The sequence below is a fragment of the Trachypithecus francoisi genome, unplaced genomic scaffold, assembly GCF_009764315.1.
Source record: "Trachypithecus francoisi isolate TF-2019V2 unplaced genomic scaffold, Tfra_2.0 Lachesis_group13, whole genome shotgun sequence".
NCBI lineage: Eukaryota > Metazoa > Chordata > Mammalia > Primates > Cercopithecidae > Trachypithecus > Trachypithecus francoisi.
In genome coordinates, this window is record NW_022681458.1 from 22,357,303 (window position 1) to 22,381,418 (window position 24,116).

The 24,116-nt window shown below is 44.0% G+C and overlaps 1 protein-coding gene across 1 annotated transcript in view; it reads right to left on the minus strand.

The window, feature by feature from the left end:
* Nucleotides 1-17,570, minus strand: part of TTLL4 (tubulin tyrosine ligase like 4) — a 45,970-nt gene extending 28,400 nt beyond the window's left edge. The window contains 2 exon segments of the mRNA XM_033230209.1: nt 203-279; nt 17,307-17,570. The gene's annotated coding sequence lies outside the window, so the exon portion shown is untranslated.
* Nucleotides 17,571-24,116: the final 6,546 nt, after the last annotated feature.

The following is a 24,116-nucleotide window of genomic DNA, read 5'->3' on the forward strand; positions in this document are numbered from 1 at the left end:
GCCAGCATGGTCTTGATCTTCTGACCTTGTGATCTACCCACCTCGGCCTCCCAAACAAAATAGCAGTTTTAAGGAAACTTGGTGATCTCCAAGATAACGCATAAAAGCAATTCAGAAATTTATCAGATAAATTTAACAAAGAGATTGTTAATAATAATGATGTTTAAAACAAATCTTAGAACTGAGAAATAAATTTGCTTACCTGAAAAATTTACTAGACTCTTAACAGCACAATGGATCAAGCAGAGGACAGTATTAGTGAGCTTGAAGACAGTCTATCTGAAAATACACAAAGAAAAAAGAAAACAGAATGAAAAGCAACAAAGATAACCTATAAGACACAGAAAACTACCTCAAAAGACCAAATCTAACAATTATTAGTATTCAAGAGGGAGCTAAACAAGACACAGGGGTGGCTTACTAAAAGAAATTAGCAGGCTGGGCACGGTGGCTCACACCTGTAATTCCAGCACTTTGGGAGGCCGAGGTGGGTGGATCATTTGAGGTCTGGAGCTCGAGACCTGCCTGACCAACACGCTGAAACTCCATCTTTATTAAAAATACAAAAATTAGCCGGGCATGGTGCACACCTGTAATCCCAGCTACAGGCGGCTGAGGCAGGAGAATCACTTGAACCCAGGAGGCAAAGGTTGCAGTGGGCTGAGATTGCACCACTACACTCCAGCCTGGGCAACAGAGTGAGACTCCATCTCCAAAAAAAAAAAAAGAAAAAAAGAAAGAAAGAAACTAGTTACTGGTCTGCAAGAAATTTCACAAAAGGGGCCAGGCGTGGTGGCTCACACCTGTAATCCCAGCATTTTTGGGAGGCTGAGACAGGTGGATCACTTGAGGCCAGGAGTTCGAGACCAGCCTGGCCAAGACGGTGAAACTACATTTCTACTAAAACCAGAAAAAATTAGCTGGATGTGGTGGCACACGCCTGTAACCCCAGCTACTCATGAGGCTGAGGCATGAGAATCACTTGAACCCAGGAGGCGGAAGTTGCAGTGAGCTGAGATCATGCCACTACACTCCAGCCTGGGTGACAGAGTGAGACTCTGTCTCGGGAAAAAAAAAAAAAACAGAAATTTTTCCAAAATTTGAAAGAGATACATATATCCAACCTAGGCATATAATAATTAAACCTCTCAAGGTTCAAGGGCAAATAGAAGATTTTAAAAGGAGCAAGAGAAAAGAAGCAAATACATATAAGGGAGCTCCAATTCATCTGGCAACAAAGTTCTCCTCAGAAATTATCCAAGTGAGGGAGTGAAACATTTCAAAGTGCTGAAAAAAACTGCCCTCCAAGAATACTGTATCCAGCAAAACTACTCTTCAAATACAAGAGATAAAGTCTTTCTCAGATAAACAAAAGCTGAAAGAATTCACTACCACCAGACCCGTCTTAGAAGTAATGCTAAAGAGAGTTTTTCAATTTGAAGGGGGGAAAAAAAAACTAACACGCAAAAAGAAAACATTTGAAGGTATAAAATCCACTAGTAAAATTAGATGAATGGACAAACCCAGAATAGTCTAATACTCTAATTATGATATGCAATCTAATCATAACTCTAGTATGAAGCCCAAAAGACAAAATTGTCAAAAACAATAACAGCTACAGCAACTTCTTAAGAAATAGGCAAATAATGTTGGGCATGGTGGCTCACATCTGTAATCCCAGCACTTTGGGTGGCTGAGGTAGGCAGGTCACTTGACACCAGGAGTTCAAGACCAGCCTGGCCAACATGGTAAAACCCTGTCTCTACTAAAAATACAAAAATTAGCCAGGTGTGATGGCGTGTGCCTGTAATCCCAGCTACCTGGGAGGCTGAGGCAGGAGAATTGATTGAACCCAGGAGGTGGAGGTTGCAGTGAGCCGAGACCACGCCACTGCACTCCAGCCTGGATGACAGCATGAGACTTTGTCTCAAAAAAAAAAAGGCAATATAAAAATACGTAAATTGAGACACAAAAAGCTAAAATGTATGGGGGACAGAGTTAAAGTGTAGAAAGTTTTTATGGTTCTCAATTTGTTCATTTCTATTCTTTTGGAGTTTGAGACCAACCTGGGCAACATAGTGAGACCCTATCTCTACAAAAAATAAAACCACAAAAAATCAGCTAGGCATGATGGCACATGCTGGTAGTCCCAGCTACTTGGGAGGCTAAGGTAGGAGAAGCGCTTGAGCCCAGGAGATCGAGGCTGTGGTGAGCCGTGAATACACCATTGCATTCCACGCTAGGGGACAGAGCAAGATTCTGTCTCAAAAAAAAAAAAAAAAGTTATCATCTCTCAAAATGACTTGAGAGGGTGGGCTACTCGGGAAGTTGAGGTAGAAGGATCGTCGGAGCCCAAGAAGTCGAGACTGCAGTGAGCTGTGATCATGCCACTACACTCCAGCCTGGATGACAGGGCGAAACCCCGTTTCAATAAAAAATAAAATAAAATAAAAATAACTATAAGCTGTTTTTTGTAAGTCTCACAATAACCACAGCGCAAAAACCTCTAATAAATCCACTAAAAATAAAAAGCAATTAATTAAACCATACTACCAGAAAAAACTACAAAAACAGTAAGAAAGAGGAATTACAAAGCAACCACAAAACAAGCAGCCAAATGGCAGTAGTAAGTCCTTACTTATCAATAACAACACTGAATGTAAATGGACTATGAATAAAGGAAACGTGATATATATACACAATAGAATATAATGGAGCCATAAAAAAGGAACGAAATCCCATCATTTGCAGCAACATGGATGGTACTGGAGGTCATTATGTTAAGTAAAATAAGCCAAGCACAGAAAGACAAATATGGCATGTTCTCACGCATATGTGGGAGCTTAAAAAAATGGATTTCAGAATATAGAGAACGGATTGGTGGTTATCAGAGGCCAGGAAGAGTAGGGGGAAGGGTAGGCCTGTTTCAGGTAATGGAGCAAGAAGTAAATCCATTTGCTTGAGTTGTTCACTGTTAAATTCCAAGTCTACCAGTATAATTTCAAAGAAAAGTTGAAGTTGATTAGTGTGCTACCTGCTTTCTGGTCTGAGGAAAACCAAACTCCCCTTTAAGTAGTACTGAGGTTTTAAAAATGTTTTTTTTTAATTTTGCAATTATCTCAGACTTGCAAAAAGTTACAAAAATAGTACAAAGAACTCCTGTTTACCCTTTACCCAGATTCATCAAATGTTAATACTTTACCACACTTGTTTTATTATTCATTCATATTCTCTGTCACATCTCTGTGTGAACCGGTTTTTGAAATGTTTGAGAGTAAGCTGCAGACATGATACCCCTTTACATCTGAATACTTCCTAAAAACTTCCTAAATGTTTGCTAAAACCAGGATATTCTCTTATACTCAAAAAATTAACATTGATAATACTATAAACTATATTATTATTATCTACTATACAGACCATATCCAAATATTGCCAATTGTCCCATCAATGTCCTTTATCTGGCCCAGGATCGCAAGCTGTATTCACCTGTCATATCTTTTTAGTGTCCTTTAATCTGTAATAGTTCCTCAGCCTTTATTTTTCTTTAATGAGCTTGACACTTCTGAAGAATACAGACCAGTTATTCTAAAGAATGAAACTCAATTTGGTTTTGTCTGAAGTGATGATATATCCTTAGTGGCATCACATCATGAGGCCCATGTCAATCTGTACTATTACTAATGATATCATGTGCTTCATGATATGATGCACTTAAGGATATATTATCACTTGTGCAATTTCCAAACAAAAATGCATCCTCTTGAATGTGTTTTTGTACCCATTAATCAACCTCTCTAACCAGCCAGTGAATTTGTAAACTCTGGCTCAAGGTGAGTTCAAGGGAAGGCATACTACTTAAGCCTGGCAGATAAAGTTTAATGGAAGCACTTTCTCTGGGACCCATCAACACACAAGCTGGTAGGAGTTCTCCAATACTTAGAGGAAAAATGCTATTTAAATGTGATTCTGTGTAAAACCTCACATCCCAATAAAACGCAAGTCTTTGTTGTGTCCTCAATGGAGAAAACAGTTGCTGTCAGCACCCAGCTGAGAAACAGGAACCTAGAGGCTAAGACAAGGATTTTAGGGCTAGAGTCAAGGAAACAAGGGGTGGCAAGCTCAAGGGTTTCTATTAACCACTGTTATTCAAAAGAAAAGAACATGTTATCTGTTCATCTCCTTGAAAATAAGGTGAGAATGTCATACTCTAACAAAGTCATGCTAGGGGAAAGTGAGAGAAGAACAGATCAATCATATTCCCCTCTTGTCCAATTAATCTTTCAGAGTCAGGGCGAAGAAATAAGCTGTAATTGCACAAAGAAGACTTCAATAAAAAATATTCAGGCACAAGGGGATCAAGGGGCTCAGTCCCTGGACAGGCATCCACACAACACAGAAACTCCCGACATGCCTGTCATAATGATGCTTTCACCCTGACCTTAGCAGATCTTCAATTCCACTTAATCCATCAACAAGCCCTTCCAGCTTCAAATATATGTCTTTGAATCTGGCTATTCTTCCCCATTTCCACTGTCATTACCTTAGTCAAGCTACCATCATCTCTCAACTGCTGATTTCCTGGCTTCCATATCATCTATTTTCCAGACAGTGGTTACTCTTTTCAAAACACAGTACTCTTTTTAAAACACAGCTTAAGACCATCTGATGGCTCCAAGGACTATGTGATCCGATTTCCTGACTCTGACCTTATCCACAGCCACTCTTCCCCTCATGAGGAACGTTCCCACCCGTGGGTCTTTGTGGTTCCCTCTGAAACATTCAGATCTCTGAATGGCTCGCTTAGTTTCTTCACTCAGTATTCAGCTAAAAAGGCCTTCCTTGTCACCACCCCAATCATTTCTTATTTCATTACCTTGTTTTATTCCCTCCATTTCATTCCTCCACTATCTAAAATTACTATATGTTAATATTTCCTTACACTTGGCTCAAAAAAAACAGCAACAACAGATGAACAAAGAAGCTGGTAATTTTTTTAAAAACTACCAATGAGATTGGAAAGAGACAGATGAGAGACTTATCTGTGTATACCTTTTCCTATAATTTTAATTTCTTTTTGTTTCTTTGAGACCAGGTCACTTGGTCACCAAGGTTTGACCTCCTGGACTCATGGTCCTCCTATCTCACCCTCCCAAGTAGTGGGAACTACTGGTGTGTGCCACCACACCCAGCTAACTTTTTTATTTTTTGTAGCGACGAGGTCTTGCTATCTTGCCAGGGCTAGTCTCAAACTCCTGGGACCAAGTGATCCTTTCACTTCAGCTTCCCAAAGTGCTGGGATTGCAGACATGAACACCTACACCAGGCGCTAATGTTAACTTCTGAGTTTTTAAATTTTTTTTTTTTTTTAATAGAGACAGAGTCTCACCATGTTGCCCCAATTGGTCTCAAATTCCTGGCCTCAAGTGATCCTCCTGCCTCAGCCTCTCAAAGTGCTGAGATTACAGGCATGAGCCACTGGCCCTGGTTATTTTAAAACAAAATAAAAACTTCAATTCTTTATGCATTTCTTTGCTATCTATCTTCCATAATGAAAGCTCTTTGAGCACAGGGACTTTGTTCAGAGTTTATGTATCCAGTCCTAGAATGGTAATCAGGGCTCATTAAATATTTGCTGAATAAACGAATGCATCTACAACAGCTATGACCAGCTAAGGGGGGAAAAAAGTTTTTCACTCTCTTACATAGTCACTCTTAACACAGCACAGAATATCTCACCTCTGGTCATCAAAATGTGTGTGAGACACACACACCAAGGAATGCTCCAGAGGCAACGAGCTGGATACCCTTTAATTCAATTCTGACATTCTCTACCTAAAGATAGCATCAGATCACATAGGTTAAGGGCTCAGTACCACAAGGCTGCTTCCATTTCAGATGACAACTGCAAGGCACAGGTTGTGACCTGTGCTTCTGATTGATTTGCTATAAATTGGTGTTCCCTGGCCAGGCGTGGTGATGCACACCTGTAATCCCAGCACCTTGGGAGGCAAAGGTGGGTGAATCGCTTGAGCCCAGTAGTTCAAAATTAGCCTGGGCCACATGGCAGAATTCCATCTCTTAATTAATTAATTAATTAATTGGGGTAAACTGAAAACCCTCTCCTTTGAGTTTGATCAATTTGTTAGAACAACTCACAGAACTCAGGGAAACACTTCACTTACATTTACCTATTACAGAGGATACAGATGAACAGCCACATGGAAGAGATACACGATGCATAGGGCAAGGGATGTGGGAAAGGGCTTGGAGCTTCCGTGCTCTTACCAGGAGTGCCAGGTACATTCATGTGCTCAACAATCCAAACCCTGTTCTTTTGGGTTTTTATGCAGGTTTCATTAATAGGCATGACTGAATAAATCACTAGCCATCGGTGGTCAGCTCAATCTTTGGCTCCACTCCCCTTCCCAGAAGTTGGGGGATGGAACTGAAAGTTCCAACCCTCTAATCACATGGCTGGTTCCCTTGGCAGCCAGCCTCCCATCTTGAGCCTATTCAGGAGTCCCCAGCTATCAATCATCTCATTAGCATATAAAAAGACATTTATAACTTAGAAGTTCTGAAGGTTTTAGGAGCCAGGAACCAGGGGCACACACCAATTATGTATTTCTTTTTTTTTTTTTTTTTTTTGAGACGGAGTCTCACTCTATCGCCCAGGCTGGAGTGCAGTGGCTGGATCTCAGCTCACTGCAAGCTCCGCCTCCGGGGTTTACGCCATTCTCCTGCCTCAGCCTCCCGGGTAGCTGGGACTACAGGCGCCCACCACCTCGCCCGGCTAGTTTTTTTGTATTTTTTAGTAGAGACGGGGTTTCACGGTGTTAGCCAGGATGGTCTCGATCTCCTGACCTTGTGATCCACCCGTCTCGGCCTCCCAAAGTGCTGGGATTACAGGCTTGAGCCACCGCACCCGGCCTCTTTTTTTTTTTTTTTTGAGATGGAGTGTCGCTCTGTCGCCCAGGCTGGAGTGCAATGGTACGATCTCGGCTCACTGCAACCTCTGCCTCCCGGGTTCATGCAATTCTCCCATCTCAGCCTCCCAAATAGCTGGGATTACAGGCACCCGCCAACATGCCCGGATAATTTTTGTGTTTCTGTAGAGAGGGGGTTTCATCATGCTGACCAGGCTGGAGTATTTCTTATTATATCACAATATCACATCAGCAAAGCTACAAGTTGGACCTCTTCATATGAAAAAGGAGCTTCCCTGTTAACACCATCTCCTTGTTGCTATTTTTTACTCAGTGCATGCACTCTGCCACAGCTGTACCCAACCCCTTCAATAGTGTCTTTCCTCCTCCTGAGGCCAATCCAAAATCCTCCACAGCTCTTTCATCCTCCCCCACATCAAATCAATCTGCTCTCACAATGTCAACTATTATCTGCAGAAGAGTCATTTTGCAGACTTGCCCTCTCAGGTTTCACATCTGCATCACCAACTGCCTGTTCCACCTTTCCCAATGCATGTCCAACCACTTCAATCTAGCGTGTCAAACTAGCTCTCCACTCCTAATCGTCCCATTTCCTTGAGTGGACCCTTCTTTCTCCAAATCACCTGAGAGGAAAACTAAGATATTTCTGACTTCTTCCTTTACTTTATTTCCCCCAAGGGAAACCAGTCATGAAATTTACGACACTCTGTCTACTTAGCATTCTTCCTCCTTTTATTATTTCTACCATGCCCCTAGATCTGGACTTACTGCAACAGTATTCACTGAAGCATGTGTCTCCAAGGTGTGCCCTTCCTAATTCCACCCTGAAGGCAACCTCCAGATTAATTTTGCTATATTGCTTGATGAGGTCAATCCCTTTTCAAAAATGGTCCATGAGTACTTACTAAACACTGTGGTGGCCCACCCGCATCAGAATAACCTGGGATGCAAAGTCCTGAGACTCATCTTCAAGAGGATTCAGTTGGTGTAGAGCAGGGCCATGAATCTGCAGTTTTAACAAACATTCCAGATGACTGTCAAGTGAGATTTCTTACCTTGGGTCCACAAGACTCCACAGTCGTCGACCCTTAATCTTCATTTTTTTTTAAAGGCTTATTTCCGTTTCCTCCTACCTTGAACTCCGTTATGTGAACTGCGCTGGTCTTACACTGAACTCCTGGAATAAACCTTTCAAATGCCTGTCTGCAGGGCTTTACTCCACTAAGCTTCTTCCTTGTGAATCCTTACCATATTTTATTTACCTTTTCCAGACCCAGTTCAAGACCCACCCTCTCCATGAGCACCTGTGGTGTGTCCCTCTCACGTGGTAACTTCCCAAGGCTATCTTACACCACTGTTCACTTACCACATGCATATGCCCTATAAGCTTCATGACGGCTTTTATAGGAAATCTCTGGGGATCTTTAACCTCAAATGCAGAGCCACACCGGCAGAAGGCGGTGGGAAGAACCCTGGTCCAGTTTGGCCTCCTATTAGCAATATTGCCCAGTCTCCTTCCCCAACAACTTTATGGAACACTAGGGCTTCCTAGAACAAAGTTTTAAAAACAATTGACTTAGAAAAGATGGATATGTTCGATGTGAATTATACCTCCACAAAACTGTTAAAAATAAAAATAAAACTTGAATAAAGGGATAAGAGTGAAGAATAAAAAACTGCAGAGTTGTAGAGATCAACAAAATGGTCTGAAACATCCCTTTCTATTTGCATGGCTGCCTCAGCCCAGTCTCTAACCCCTCCAACACCAAGTGCAGGACTGTTAAGGCAGCAGCCTGACTGATGTCCCTGGCTCCAGACTCTCCCCTTTAAAACACCCAATCTCAGGAATCTGAACATCCTACTTAGTCATCTTCATGCAGCATTTGGAAACTGCCTATACAGTTCTGTCCTCCAATCTTTATGGGGTAATTTTGCCTTAAGTTTCCTCCTTAAAGGAGTGTGAATGATTAGTAGTCTATGTTAGAAAATCTATTGCTGGCTGGGTGCAATGGTTCACGCCTATAATCCCAGCACTTTGGGAGGCTCAGGTTGGGTGGATCACCTGAGGTCACGAGTTTGAAACCAGACTGAGCAACATGGAGAAACCCTGTTTCTACTAAAAATACAAAATTAGCCAGGCATGGTGGTGCATGCCTGTAATCCCAGCTACTTGGGAGGTTGAGGCAGAAGAATCACTTGAACGTGGGAGGCGGAGTTGCGGCGAGCCGAGATTGCGCCATTGCACTCCAGCCTGGGCAACAAGAGTGAAACTGCGTCTCAAAAGAAAAAAAAAAAAAAAAGAGATGAAAATCTGTTGCTGCTGTCACAAACCAACAAGTCTCCAGGGGCCAGGCCCAGACCAACTTGGACAAGGTATCTATTTCTAGAGAAAGCAATTATTCATTACCCACTGATTAAATCACTCTCCTATATTACAAGAGAGTGTGGCTCTTGGGAAATGCAGTTTTACTTTCCTCCTTCAACTAAGTGTTTCCCTCGGTCACCGGGGGAACTCAGGACATCAGAAATGGTTCAGTCTACAGTCCACAGGATCTCTGATGAGATTACCTCAGTTGCTCAATAGTTATGTTAGAAGATAGAATTGACCTACCTGGAATCAAATAGAGGGGAGTGTAGGAATCACATCCATTTTCTCTTACGAGATAAATCCCAAGCTCTCTCTCCCTAAGGAAAGGTAGAGGAGTAACGTATCTCCTAAAGCCCTACTAAGAGAGGAAGGTCAAGAATACAGCCTAGCCAGGCGCGGTGGCTCAAGCCTGTAATCCCAGCACTTTGGGAGGCCGAGACGGGCGGATCACGAGGTCAGGAGATCGAGACCATCCTGGCTAACACGGTGAAACCCCGTCTCTACTAAAAAATACAAAAATCTAGCCGGGTGAGGTGGCGGGCGCCTGTAGTCCCAACTACTTGGGAGGCTGAGGCAGGAGAATGGCGTGAACCCGGGAGGCAGAGCTTGCAGTGGATCCGGCCACTGCACTCCAGCCCGGGCGACACAGCGAGACTCTGTCTCAAAAAAAAAAAAAAAAAAAAAAATACAGCCTAGTGAGAAGGGTGGGTCCGTATAAGATTAGTGAAATTACAGGTAGCTGTTGTAGAGCACAGTTTAGGAATGCCAAACAAGTGAGCAAACCTGAGGAAAAGATACAGGTTACGGCAGCTAGATCTGAGGGAGATAAATCTACAAATTACTGAAAAGTGAAACCAGTGGAAGGGTTTATGTAACTGAGTGACTACTCGCTCTCCTGAAGCCTTACCCTTTATCAGCTTTAGGAAGGAGCCTCTTTCCTCCTTCTCAGGTGGGCTCTGGAGCAGCAGTTCTCAAAGCATGGTCCACAAACTCTGAGGGGACCCTAAGATCCTTTCAGTGGTCCTGCTATGTAGAAAACATTTTCATAACAAAACTAAGAGGTAGCTGGGTGCGGTGACTCACACCTATAATCCTAACATTTTGGGAGGCCAAGGTGGGCAAATAGCTTGGGCTCCAGAGTTCAAGACCAGCATGGGCAACATGGTGAAACCTTGTCTCTACAAAAAAAATACAAAAATCAGCTAGATGTGGTGGTGTGTGCCTATGGTGGGAGGATCACCTGAGCCTAGGGGTGTCGAAACTGCTGTAAACCATGATTATGCCACCACACTCCAGCCTGTTTTCAAAAAAAGAAACAAAGAAAAAGAAAAAACCTAAGATGCTCTTTGCCTTTTTACTGCGCTGACCTTTCCACTGACAGCGCAAAAGCAATAATGAGTAAAACTGCTGGTGACTTAGCACGAATGAAGACGATGGCATCAAGTTGAAGTCTTCCCCACTACACCTTTCCACCACACAGTGAAAGAATACAGCCAGGTTTACTTGATGGCACAGTGCAAATTTTTTTTTTTTTTTTTTTTGAGACAGAATCTCGTTCTGTTGCCAGGCTGGAGTGCAGTGGCACGATCTCAGCTCACTGGAAGCTCCGCCTCCTGGGTTCACGTCATTCTCCTGCCTCAACCTCCTGAGTAGCTGGGACTACAGGCACCCGCTACCACACCCAGCTAATTTTTTGTATTTTTAGTAGAAATGGGGTTTCACCATGTTAGCCAGGATGGCCTCAATCTCCTGACCTCGTGATCCGCCCGCCTCAGCCTCCCAAAGTGCTGGGATTATAGGCGTGAGCCACAGCGCCCAGCCCGACACAGTGTAAATTATATTAAATCTTGATCCTTGAGTATGCTTTTTAATATTCTGTGTGATAAAATGTGAAATACATATAAAACATTTATACTGCATACAGAACGTGATGATTATCTCTAAATAAAGCACTTGTGTCATTGTCTGAATTGCAGGATTTTTTCTGTGGAACGCCATGTTTACTTGAAAGAATGAATGACACATAAGTAATAGTTATTCAGACTTTGGTATTTGGCAAAGGTTCTGGAAAATGAAACAAGGTAAGCCTGTCACTTCAAGGAAACCAACTGACTGTACTTGTTGCCAATGATAAAATTTGAGCTTCCCAAAGAAAATTAGAATTTTTGCAAAATGGGGCTGGAGGCGGTGGCTCACATCTGTAATCCCAGCACTTTGGGAAGCCGAGGTGGGCGAATTGCCTGAGGTCAGGAGTTCAAGACCAGCCTGGCCAACATAGTGAAACCCCGTCTCTACTAAAAATACAAAAATCATTGTTGCCAATGATAAAATTTGAGCTTCCCAAAGAAAATTAGAATTTTGGCAAAATGGGGCTGGGCATGGTAGCAGACGCCTGTAATCCCAGCTACTCGGGAGGCTGAGGCAGGAGAATCACTTGAACCCAGGAGGTGGAGGTTGCAGTGAGCTGAGATCGCACCACTGCACTCCAGCCTGGGTGACAAGAGTGAGACTTCATCTCAAAAAAAAAGAAAAAAGAATTTTGGCAAAATGGTATTTGCCACCATGAGTTTGAGTGCTTCCTAATACTTTACTTCTCTGAAGAGATTGTGGTGATATGATTTTTTTTTGACACTATATAATAAACTGTGACATGTGGGAGATCAACATAATTCAGTGAACCAGTATTTTCAAACAGTCGCGCCTCGCATACTGTTTCAGTCAACAGAGAGTCCCCATAGAAGACAATGTCCCATAAGATTTTCATTCCAGGCCAGGCGCGGTGGCTCACACCTGTAATCCCAGCACTTTGGGAGGCCAAGGTGGGTGGATCACGAGGTCAGGAGATTGAGAGCATCCTGGCTAACACGGTGACACCCCGTCTCTACTAAAAATATAAAAAAATTAGCTGGGCATGGTGGCGGGCCCCTGTAGTCCCAGCTACTCGGGAGGCTGAGGCAGCAGAATGGTGAGAACCAGGAAGGCACAGCTCGTAGTGAGCGGATTGCACTCCAGCCTGGTGACAGAGCAAGACTCCGTCTCAAGAAAAAAAAAAAAAAAAAAAAAGATTATCATTCTGTATTTTTACAGTAGCCTTTTCGATGTTTCAATGTTTACATGCATTGTGTTGCAACTGTGTTGCAACTGCAGACAATACTCAGCATGGTGACATGCTGTTCAGGTTTGTAGCCTAGGAGCAACAGGCAATACCACGGCTGTAAAGCATGACTGTATCACGTTACAGAATCATGCATGGATCTAAGACCCAGTCAAAGTGAGACAGATCCATGGATTTTAACGTAACAAAGTATGAAAAGTTCACTGATACCATTTCAGATTCTACACTGTAACTAGCCTTTACAAAATCATGCCTTGTTTTGCATAGCCAATACCCACAATTATCTGAGAAGACTACTGAAATACTTCATCCTGTTCCAGCCATATGTGTAAGGCTGGATTTTCTTCATTATTCAATCAAAACAACTATCACAATAGATTGGAGAAACAGATATGAAAATCCAGCTGTCTTCTATTAAGCCAGACACTAAAGAGATCTAAAAAACAATGCCACTCTTCTCACTAATATGTTTTAAACAGTAGCATTTTTAAATGAAAACATTAAGTGAACTTATGCTAACCATAACTTAGGTCAGAAATGCTGTTTGTGTTAACTAACTTATGTTAGCATAAAGTTAATGTAAATTTTAACACAACTTATGTAAAAACGTTATTCATGTTAGTAACGGGCTTATTCCTTCTAAATGAGTATTTCAGTTTCTAATATGATAAATATTAAAATATAGGCTGAGCGCAGTGGTTCAAGCCTGTAATCCCAGCACTTTGGGAGGCTGAGGCAGGAGGATCACTTGAGCCCAGGAGTTCAAGACCAGCCTGGGCAATATAGTGAGACCCCATCTCTAAACAAAATTTAAAAATAAAAAATCGAATATTGAAATACATATATATCCCCTTTTTCTACTGAAGATTCCAAAGAGCTTTTTCAAGTACATAAAGAAATCCTGAGCCCAAAAGTTCTGAGCACTGCTGGTCTAGAGAAGCATTAGGGTCCAGCTTATCTATGAGGGCTCTGAAGGACAAGGTCCTTTGTATTGTAAGGCCTAAAAGAAACCAGCACTCTCAGTATTTGTTCCCAATTCTGCCAGAAGAGAAGGTAAGAAGTAAAAGGCATTAAAGGAAAACCTTTTATCTGCAATCTACTGACTTTTGGTAATTTACCAAAGCACCTGATCTCAGGTTAAAATCCAGACATTATGATCAGACAATTCCAAGGTCATAGAAGGAATCTAGTGAGAAAGATTCTAAATCTAACTAAATTAGGAATCTAGTGAGAAAGATTCTAAACCTAACTCCAAATTATGAGTATCAGATAGATTCTGAAGTTAAGGCTTCATCTAGATACAGATTTTCAACAAGTAACAACTTGCTATTCACACATATTAATTTCTGTATCTAGTTATGTATTCTCTCTGTCCCCTTCTTCCTTCCTCTTTCCTCTACCCTTCCTTTCAATGTTGGTGTTCTTCTGAGTTCATACTTCTCACTCTACCTGACACACAGTGAGCACTCAACAAGTGGCAGCTGCCATTATTACCTCTCTCCCAGAGCCATCCCTTCCATGTCATGGCTTCAACCACCTCCTATATTCTCAACTCTGTCATCACCCAGGCCTCTCTTGTGAGCTCCAGATCTACAGAATGAACTCCTGGGCCTTTCTACCTGGATGTGCTACTGCATCACCACCCACATGGTCACTGAAATCAGAAACCTACAATCATTCTACACTGCTCCTTGTCCCATTCTCCTACCTCTATTCTGCCACCAGGTTTTGCCAACACTACCATGGTTAAATCTCTCTAAACCCTCTCCATTTCCACTAGAGCAACCATAAAGCCTTCATCATCTCTAGCCTAGGCCACTATAATAGCTTTCTCATTGGCTCCCTGCCTCCAATCTAAAATTCTTCCTATTCAACCAACATATTGACACTACAGTAATCTTAAACCCAAATCTGACATTATTTTTCTGCTAATTATCTTTTTGTGGTTTTCCTGGAACATACTCTTTACTTGATTTTACTCATGTATCCCTAAAAGAATTTTTTTTTTTTTTTGAGACGGAGTCTCACTCTGTCCCCAGACTGGACTGCAGTGGCATGATCTCAGCTCACTGCAAGCTCCACCTCCCGGGTTCACGCCATTCTCCTGCCTCAGCCTCCAGAGTAGCTGGGACTACAGGCGCTCGCCACCATGCCTGGCTAATTTTTTGTATTTTTTAGTAGAGACGGGTTTTCACCGTGTTAGCCAGGATGGTCTCGATCTCTGGACCTTGTGATCTGCCTGCCTCGGCCTCCCAAAGTGCTAGGATTACAGGCGTGAGCCACTGCGCCCAGCCCCTAAAAGAATTTTTAAAACCACGTGTTCCTTACATATGCGGTAACATCTAGACCAGACACAGTGGTTCACTCCTGTAATCCCAGCACTTTGGGAAGCTGAGGCAGGAGGATCACCTGGGCCCAGGAATTTGAGACCAGCATAGGAAACATAGCGAGACACCTATCACTACTAAACATTTTAAAAAATTAGCCAGGTGGGTGGCGCATGGTTGTAGTCTCAGCTACTCAGGAGGGTGAGACAGGAGGATTGTTTGAACCCAGGAGTTGGAATTTACAGTGAGCTATGATCACACCATGGCACTCCAGCCTGGATAACCTCCTGGGCTCAGTACATCCTGCCACCTCAGCCTACAAACAGCTGGGACTACAGGAGCATGCCACCATGCTTGTCTAATTTTTATATTTTTTTTTGTAGAGAAGAGGTTTCACCATGTTGCCCAGGCTGGTCTCGAATTCCTGGGCTCAAGCAATTAGCCTGCCTAGGCCTCCCAAAGTGTTGGATTTACAGGTGTGACCCAACACACTCGGTCTTAAAAATAGGTATTAACTAACTATCTTACTGAGTAACACACACCTAAACTAAATCTCTTTAAAAATTTTACAAGTTTTATCCAAAATAACTCAAAAACCCCACTGTCCCAAAAGACATTCCCATTACATTTAACTACTGTGTTCTTTTCAGAATATCCTAACAAGGAACACGCTTTACACTAATGGGATTGTGTATTGGGAAGCCTTCTGGGTTAGGAGGTAACCTAAATCACTAAAGGAGGTGTTCCTGAAAATAAGTATTTCCAAAGTATTCCTTGTTTGTATCTGAGGACATTTTTACACTCAGGTCAATACACCACAGTAAAATTTAGGAAGTGTGAGGGATTTGCCACACACAGCCTCCTCCCCTTTTTTTGTAGGGGCAGTTTTAGAAAAAGAGTTCATTGGGTCCGGGCACAGTGGCTCACGCCTGTAATCCCAACACTTTGGGAGGCTGAGGCGGGTGGATCACGAGGTCAAGAGTTTGAGACCAGCCTGACCAAGATGGTGAAACCCCATCTCTACTAAAAAATACAAAAAGCTAACCAGGCGTGGCAGTGTGTGCCTCTAATCCCAGCTACTCAGGAGAATGAGGCAGGAGAATCGCCTTTACTCGGGAGGTGGAGGTTGCAGAGAGCCAAGATCGCACCATTGCACTCCAGCCTAGGCGACAGAGCAAGACTGTCTAAAAAAAAAAAAGAGTTCATTGGGAAGCTGACGATCTGGAAATGTATTCATCTAAAGCTAGACGAGCAGGTGTATCCCTTGGGAGTCTAGGACCCTAATTACTCCACCTTGAAAACCACTGCTCCAGGGATGTAGTTCTAACTCAGCAAAACATCCAAGGCCCTTTGTGATCTAACCCCTACTAACTTCCCTCTTCCTGGATGGCTCCCTCCAAATCTAGCTCAGGTCTGTCAAACTGTTTCCAGTTCTCTTTTCAGGACTTGCTGCATCTTTCCTAAATCCACTGTGAATATGGAATGTCCTCCCACCTCTTTACTCCCAGAAAACACTTGATAATTTTTCAAGGATTGATTCAGTCCAACGAATAAGTAGCTGCTAACTTTCTGAGCACAAAGTGGGTGGTTTAAATGCAAACAGTGTCTCAGTATTCAGTGCAAGAAACAGAAGAATGGGATGGAACACTGTCCCAAAGGGTCCCCTAAATACTTATTGATTGGCTAAATCAACAGGTGTTGCAGTTAAGGAACAGGTGATTTGGAGTATCTGAGAAAGCAAAGACGATTCCATCTAGGAAGGATTAAAATATTTCCTAGATCCAGAATGGGAATGTGAAGACCAGGAGGAATGGGAATAATGTCGTTTTCTAAGTAAGTCCGGATTAAGTATTTCCCGTTCTATCACAGCACACACCACAGTATGGCAAATGCTCGTTTACTTGATTAATAAACTCCTAGACTATAAATTCCGTGAAAACATGCTTGTCCTATTAGCCACTCTATCCCCTCAATCCCTTCCATTGTACCCAGGTTCATTAAATACTTGTCAATGTTTACCAAAAATTGTTTAGTGAATGATTAAAGGAATGGATGAATGAATTAAATTCCACAGGATCTCAGATCCTGTTTGAATCTGTAGAGTTTAGGAACGTATTCCTCTACAGATACTGAGGATGGAGAAGTAAAAATGAAGACATTCATGTTAAATTCGGCCCTGGAGCCTTCGAGGAGCTTAGGCTCACACCCAGAGAAAATTTAAACCTCAGCACGGCGGGACAGAGGTGGCTCGGAGGCAAGGACTAGGGGATGGGGCAGGGTTCGGGCATCCGGAGGCGAGGCCGACTAAGTTCGCGGGGCTTGGCGGAGAGGAGAAGGGCTCCGAGGAGGCGCGAAGTCCCGGCCACCCCAGGCCGCGGCTCCCTGGCCTCCCGGGTGATAAGAGGTGGAGGGAGGAAGCGGGGCTAGGGTGAGAGTGGCTGGAGGGCTGGGGACCCGCGCGAAACGACTCCGGTAGAGGGAGGTCGGGAGCGTGGGACCGGTGGAGGGTCTGGGGTCGGTTCCCCTGGCTCCGCAGCCGCACTCACCTAGAGGATCCACCTTCGCCCCGGCTCGGCACCTGCTCCACGCTACTTCCTCCCTCGGCCTGCTGGGCTACCAGGCAGCCTCAGGCGCCCCTAGCAACCACGCACCGCCACGCGTGACCCGCGCACTCGGCCGCCAGCGCCGCTGCCGCCTGCCACTCACTGCGCGCGCCCCCAGCGGACAGAGGGTCTGGAAGGAGAGGGCGGGAGGCAAGCGCGGGGAATCTCGGGGGTTCTGGGGCCTGTGGGGCGGGTCGTCACCTGCCCCGCGCACGCGCAGTCCCTTCAGTGCGGTGTGATCCGGCGAGTGGAATTCTGGGAGATGTAGTCCCGGGGTTAAAGCGCTGAAAGGCCCCATTCTGAGTGTCCAGGACTCTCCCTTTCTACTCTGATTCCACCTGCTCCCTGTGGACTGTTTTCTTTTTTAGAGACAGAATCTTGCTCTGTCGCCCAGGCTGTAGTGCAGCGACGTAATCATAGCTCACTGTGAACTTGAACTCCTGCTCAAGCGATGCACCCGCCCCCAGCCTTCCTAGTAGCTGGGACTACAGGCACGCCACCATGCTGGGCTATTTTTTAAATTTTTTTCTTAGGACAGGGCCTCACTATGTTACCCAAACTGGTCTTAAACTCTTGGCCTCAAGTGATCCTCCTGCGTCAGCCTCCTGGTCGCTGGGATTACGACGGGAGCCCCCGCGCCTGGCCTGGACTCTTTGGCCTTGCCTCGAGACGGGTGGATCGCGAGGTCAGGAGATCGAGACCATCCTGGCTAACACGGCGAAACCCCGTCTCTACTAAAAAATAGAAAAAACTAGCCGGGCGAGTTGGCGGGCGCCTGTAGTCCCAGCTACTCGGGAGGCTGAGGCAGGAGAATGGCGTAAACCCGGGAGGCGGAGCTTGCAGTGAGCTGAGATCCGGCCACTGCACTCCAGCCTGGGCGACAGAGCGAGACTCCGTCTCAAAAAAAAAAAAAAAAAGAAAATCAAAGGGCCCAGTCTCTGTTGAAGGATTTCTAGTAAAAGCCTTTGAGTTTGCCCCCAGGAAAGGGGAGATTGCCCGATTCACTCTGCCTCCCTCTAACCCGACGCCCTTCCCTAACCCCAACCTATCCAGCGGGGCAAAATTAAAACCACCTGCCTGCTTTATGGGCTTCAAGTGTGAACGTTAGGAAATACTGACTCAATTCCTTATCTCGTTAGCTCCCCAGGCAAGACAGATCGTGCTCCTATCTCAGATGTCCGTAGACCTGAGAGATTTGGAGATCTAAGAAAGCTGGAAGATGAAAGGATCTTTCCTAGGCAATTGGCTACAGAAATAAAGGGGACAAAGATAAAACTAATCTGATGAAAACAATCTGGACCAGAGGAAGGATCTCAATAAATAACTTATTTAGTCAACAGTCGTTGATGGATGCTAAAAGTATTAGATAATCTACGGGAGAATTTTACACTGAAGGATGTACACTGAAGATCACCTGTATGTACTAATCAATCTTAGATAATGAAACATAGAACAGCTGTGCATTGTGTTTCTTGATGTGATGCAATTGCACAGAAATATTTATGAAGTATAGTGTATTTTTGTAAAAAAAAAAAAAGTTGAGTGACTCTAATCAAATTTTGGCTATAATTTCCAGTTGACAGGAAAGAAACAACTGAATAACACTACAAAAAAGCAATCAGACAAATCCAGAATGTGGGCCAATGTACAGAACAAATGACCTTTTCTTCCTTCAGCAATTTCAGGGTATAAAAATGGGGGGAGATGTTTTAGATTATAAGAGATTTAAGAAATATATTCAAATGTTGGCCAGGTGCAGTGTCTCACACTTGTAATCCCAACACGCTGAGGATCACTTGAGGTCAGGAGTTCAAGACCAGCCTGGGCAACATGGTCAAACCCCGTCTCCAACAAAAAATACAAAAATTAGCCAGGCATGGTGGTGCACACCTGTAGTCCCCAGCTACTCAGGAGGCTGAAGCAGGAGAATAGCTTGAACTCAGGAGGCAGAAGTTGCAGTGAGCCGAGATTGTGCCACTGCATTCCAGCCTGGGCAACAGAGCAAGACTCCATCTTGAAAAAAATAAAAATAAAAATAAAGAAATATATTCCAATGCAATGAGTACAGCTTGTTTGGATCCTGATTCAAACAAACTGTAAAATGACATTTTTGAGACTGAGAAACAAAAATTCTAAGTCCCCCCCCAACCAACTGAATGGACCCCGCCTTGGCTAAGGGGACGCTAGAGCAACCTTAAAAACTGAGTTCATGGCTATGATGAGATGGGAGGTCTAACATGCCTCAATATGCCCCTTCCTTATTAACCTTTTAAGCAGAATTCTTTCCTAAGGAGTAAGCAGAAACCAGCTCTAGAAATCAAGAAAGGGATGATTCATTGGTTTTAGAGGCCAGAACCAGACTCCCTACTCTTTGCACTTTTCTTTTCTTTTCTTTTTTGAGAAGGGATCTCACTATGTCACCTAAGCTGGAGTGCAGTGGCATGAACACAGCTCACTGCAGCCTCAAACTCCTGGGCTGAAGCAGTCCTCCACCTGAGCCTCCCAAGCAGCTAAGATCACAGACACAAACCACCATGCCTGGCCAATTTTAAAATTTTTTGTAGAGACAAGATCTTTATGTTGCCCAGACTGTCTTTGCAGTTTCAAAGTGAAAGCTCATCAGTTTCACAATGCATCCCTTCCTAAAACTGACCATTTCCAGATGGGTTTTGGAGGAGGGTGCACAGTGAGGGTTTTCATTTCCTGTGCTATACCTTTTGACATCAGAGGGCTGAAAACTGCTCCCTAGGATCACGTGAATGCAGCCATTTTTTTAATATGCAACCCATGAAGAGGCATGAAGCTCAATTGTGCATGTACTTGTTTCTGTCATAAACAATCATGACTCCTCCTATAGCTTATTAAATATGTATATTTAGCCAGCCCACTCTGTGTAAATTCCTGTTCCCTTTACCCCTCCCTCAAAGTACGTGCTATCAGCTTCTGCCAGAAACTATACTTCCCAGCCTGTCAGAATGGTCACCTTGCAGGCTGCAACCCTTTATAAGAAATAAAGCTCTCCTTTTCAAATTTATGAGCCCCAAGATTCTTCGTTGTCAAGACTATGGAAAAATCTGAATAAGGATTGGGAACATCAAGAACATAGCTGATGTGGTAGGCCCAATGGCTCAAGTCTGTACTCCCAGCTATTTGAGAGGCTGAGGTGGGAGGACTGCTTGAGTCCAGGAGTTTGAGGCTACAGTGAGCTAACACTGCACCACTGTGCTCCACCCTGGTGATCCCCTCTCTTAAAAAAAAAGAAAAAAAAATAGAGCATAGACAATGTTAAGAAACTACTATTTATTCTCTTATTGTAGGGAGCTGAATGGTGGGCCCCCATAGAAAACATGTATCTGTATCCTAATTCCAGGAACTTGTAAATATTACCTTATATGGTGGATGGTGTTTAGGAAATGCCACCCCGAAATATGACACTCTGGTATGTTGATTACGTTGGACAAAGGGCACAAGGTAATAGCAGATGCAGTCGGGGGGTTGTCTGAGTTCCTCCAAAAGGAACTCAATTGGTATGAATCCTTTCCCTGAGAATATGATCAACTGGGAAAAATGAACTCAGATCACAGGAGAGGAAACTGGAGGTTCACACTGTGCCCAGACAATCACCTATTCTCCTGACGGCTGCTGTGAGATAACTTTATTTCCTGAGAGACTTTTATCTACAGAACAAGACCACTTTCATTCACCACGGAATTCCTCCCCTCACCATCCCATAACTTGTGTTTCCACCACCTCCCAGAAGTCCCAAGCTCCTATTCCTTCCTGTAGCTCAGGATGCTATATAAGCCTTGAACATCTGACCCTTCTTTTGAGTCTCATATTTTGTAGGACACTTATGTGTATGTACAACAATAAATGTGGTTTTTCTCCTGTTAAACTCTCTTCTTTTTTTTTTGAGACAGGGTCTCATTCTGTTGCCCAGGCTAGAGTGCAGTGGCGTGATCTCGGCTCACTGCAGCCTCTGCCTCTCGAGTTCAAGCAATTCTCGTGTCTCAGCTTCCTGAGTAGCTGAGATTACGGGCATGCATCACCATCACCATGCCTGGCTCATTTTTGTATTTTTAGTAGTTTCACCATGTTGGCCAGGCTGGTCTCCAACTCTCGACCTCACGTGATCCACCGCCTCAGCCTCCCAAAGTGCTGGAATTACAGGCATGAGCCACCATGCCCAGTCTTTTTTTTTTTTTTTTTTTTTGAGATAGTCTTGCTCTGTCATCCAGGCCGGAGTGCAGTGGCACGATCTGGGCTCACTGCAACCTCCGCCTCCCATGTTCAAGTGATTCTCACGTCTCAGCCTCCCGAGTAGCTGGGATTACAAGCGTGCACCACCATGCCCGGCTAATTTTTGTATTTCTGGTAGAGACGGAGTTTTGCCATGTTAGCCAGGCTGGTCTCAAACTCCTGGTCTCAAGTTATCTGCCGCCTGTAGTCCCAGCTACTCAGGAGGCTGAGGTAGGAGGATTCCTTGAGCCTGAGAGGTCGAGGCTACAATGAGCCATGATCATGCCACTGCTCTCCAGCCTGAGTGACAGAGCGAGACCCTGCCTCAAAAACAAACACCTGAGTAACAAAAGAATAGATATGGTAGCTGCTCAAGTAGTGATAGAGTACACTGAACTATCCTCTACCTGTGTGTGTGTTCAAAAATTTCCAACTGAAAAACAACATGTTCACATTGAACTTGTTCCCACCCATTACCACTCCACTGCTAGCTTTCTCCATTTCAGTTAATGGCAATTCCATTCTTCCCATTGCTCAGACCAAAAACCTTGGAGTCACCCTCGACTGCTTTCTTTTGGTCATACCCCCACCTCCAATCAGTCAAGAAATCCTGTTTGCTCCATGTTCAAAATATATTCAAAATCTGACTACTTTTTTATCACTCCATTGGTATCACCCCAGTTGCCATCCAGGACGCCATTGTCTCTTGCCTGGATTATTATTACAATAGCCTCCTAACTGCTCATCCTACTTCCCATTCTCCCCTACTCCCCATAGACATTCACAAGACCAGAATGAAGAGCGATCCTTTTAGGATGCAAGGTAGATCATGTAATTCTTTGTTCAAAAGCCTCCAATAGATGCATCCTCCATACAAAGTAAGAGCCCAAGTCTTCACTAAGGTCTACAAAGCCTGCAACATCTGGCCCCCACCAACCATTACCTTCCTGTCTCATTTCCTACTATTCTCCACCTTTTTTTTTGAGACGGAGTCTCACTCTGTCGCCCAGGCTGGAGTGCAGTGGCCGGATCTCAGCTCACTGCAAGCTCCGCCTCCCGGGTTTACGCCATTTTCCTGCCTCAGCCTCCTGAGTAGCTGGGACTACAGACGCCCACCACCTCGCCCAGCTAGTTTTTTTTTTTGTATTTTTTAGTAGAGACGGGGTTTCACCGTGTTAGCCAGGATGGTCTCGATCTCCTGACCTCGTGATCCGCCCGTCTCGGCCTCCCAAAGTGCTGGGATTACAGGCTTGAGCCACCACGCCCAGCCTTCTCTACCTTCTTAAACTCATTTCATCCATACTGGTTCCTCACAGCTCCTCAGGTATGCTAGGCATGCTTTCATCTCAGGGTCTTCGCTTTTTCCCAGAATAGGTGCACGACTCACTCCCCTCGCCTCCTTCAAGTCTTTTCTCAAGTGTTACCTTCTAGTGAGGCCTACCCTGACCATCCAACTCAGCACTCCTCATCGCCTTTCCCTGCTTTATTTTTCTCCACAGCTTTTATAGCTTTTCTCACCTTTCTATATATTATTCTTTTAATAATTTCACTATCTCCTCGACCAGAATGGAAACCCTATGATGGGCACTGTTTTATCTCCTGTACCTAGAATAGCATCTGGCATACAGAAAGGACTAAAAAAAATATACATTCAACTGAATTGAGATAATCTGGACAGGAGAAAATTATGGTGCTCCCTAGAAAAATATTATTTTTGCTAAAGTATAAGCACAGTGGACAATGAAGAAGAGGATTAAACAATAAGGGCATTTTACTTGTCTTTCATTTCTAAAACAACTGGAATTTAAGGAAGGACAGAAAGGAGCCTCATTTTATGGATGGAGAAATCAAGGCCCTGGAAGCTTGTTCTAAGCCATCCAATGAGTTAAGGTTTTCCAATGCTTCCAATTAGATTATAATTCTAACAGGTCTGACTGAAAGCCCTTTGTGGTAAATTGCACAATCTTTATAATAGCTACACTTCATAAAGCAGCTTGGATTCCCTATACATTAGAACTCCACTAAATATTAAAATTAGTCACTAAGTCTGAGCAACCTAATTTACCGCTCTGTTTAATCCTACCCTTTCCTATTTCAGCTCCACCGGCCTTGACTTGAAAGTAGGTAACCGGCCGGGCGCGGTGGCTCAAGCCTGTAATCCCAGCACTTTGGGAGGCCGAGACGGGCGGATCACGAGGTCAGGAGATCGAGACCATCCTGGCTAATACGGTGAAACCCCGTCTCTACTAAAAATACAAAAACTAGCTGGGCGAGGTGGCGGGCGCCTGTAGTCCCAGCTACTCGGGAGGCTGAGGCAGGAGAATGGCATAAACCCAGGAGGCGGAGCTTGCAGTGAGCTGAGATCCGGCCACTGCACTCCAGTCCGGGCCACAGAGCGAGACTCCGCCTCAAAAAAAAAAAAAAAAAAAAGAAAGTAGGTAACCAAATATAGTTCATCTAGGAAGGAGGAAATTGGAAGGCAAGAAATGATATAAATAAGCTGCCAGACTAGGA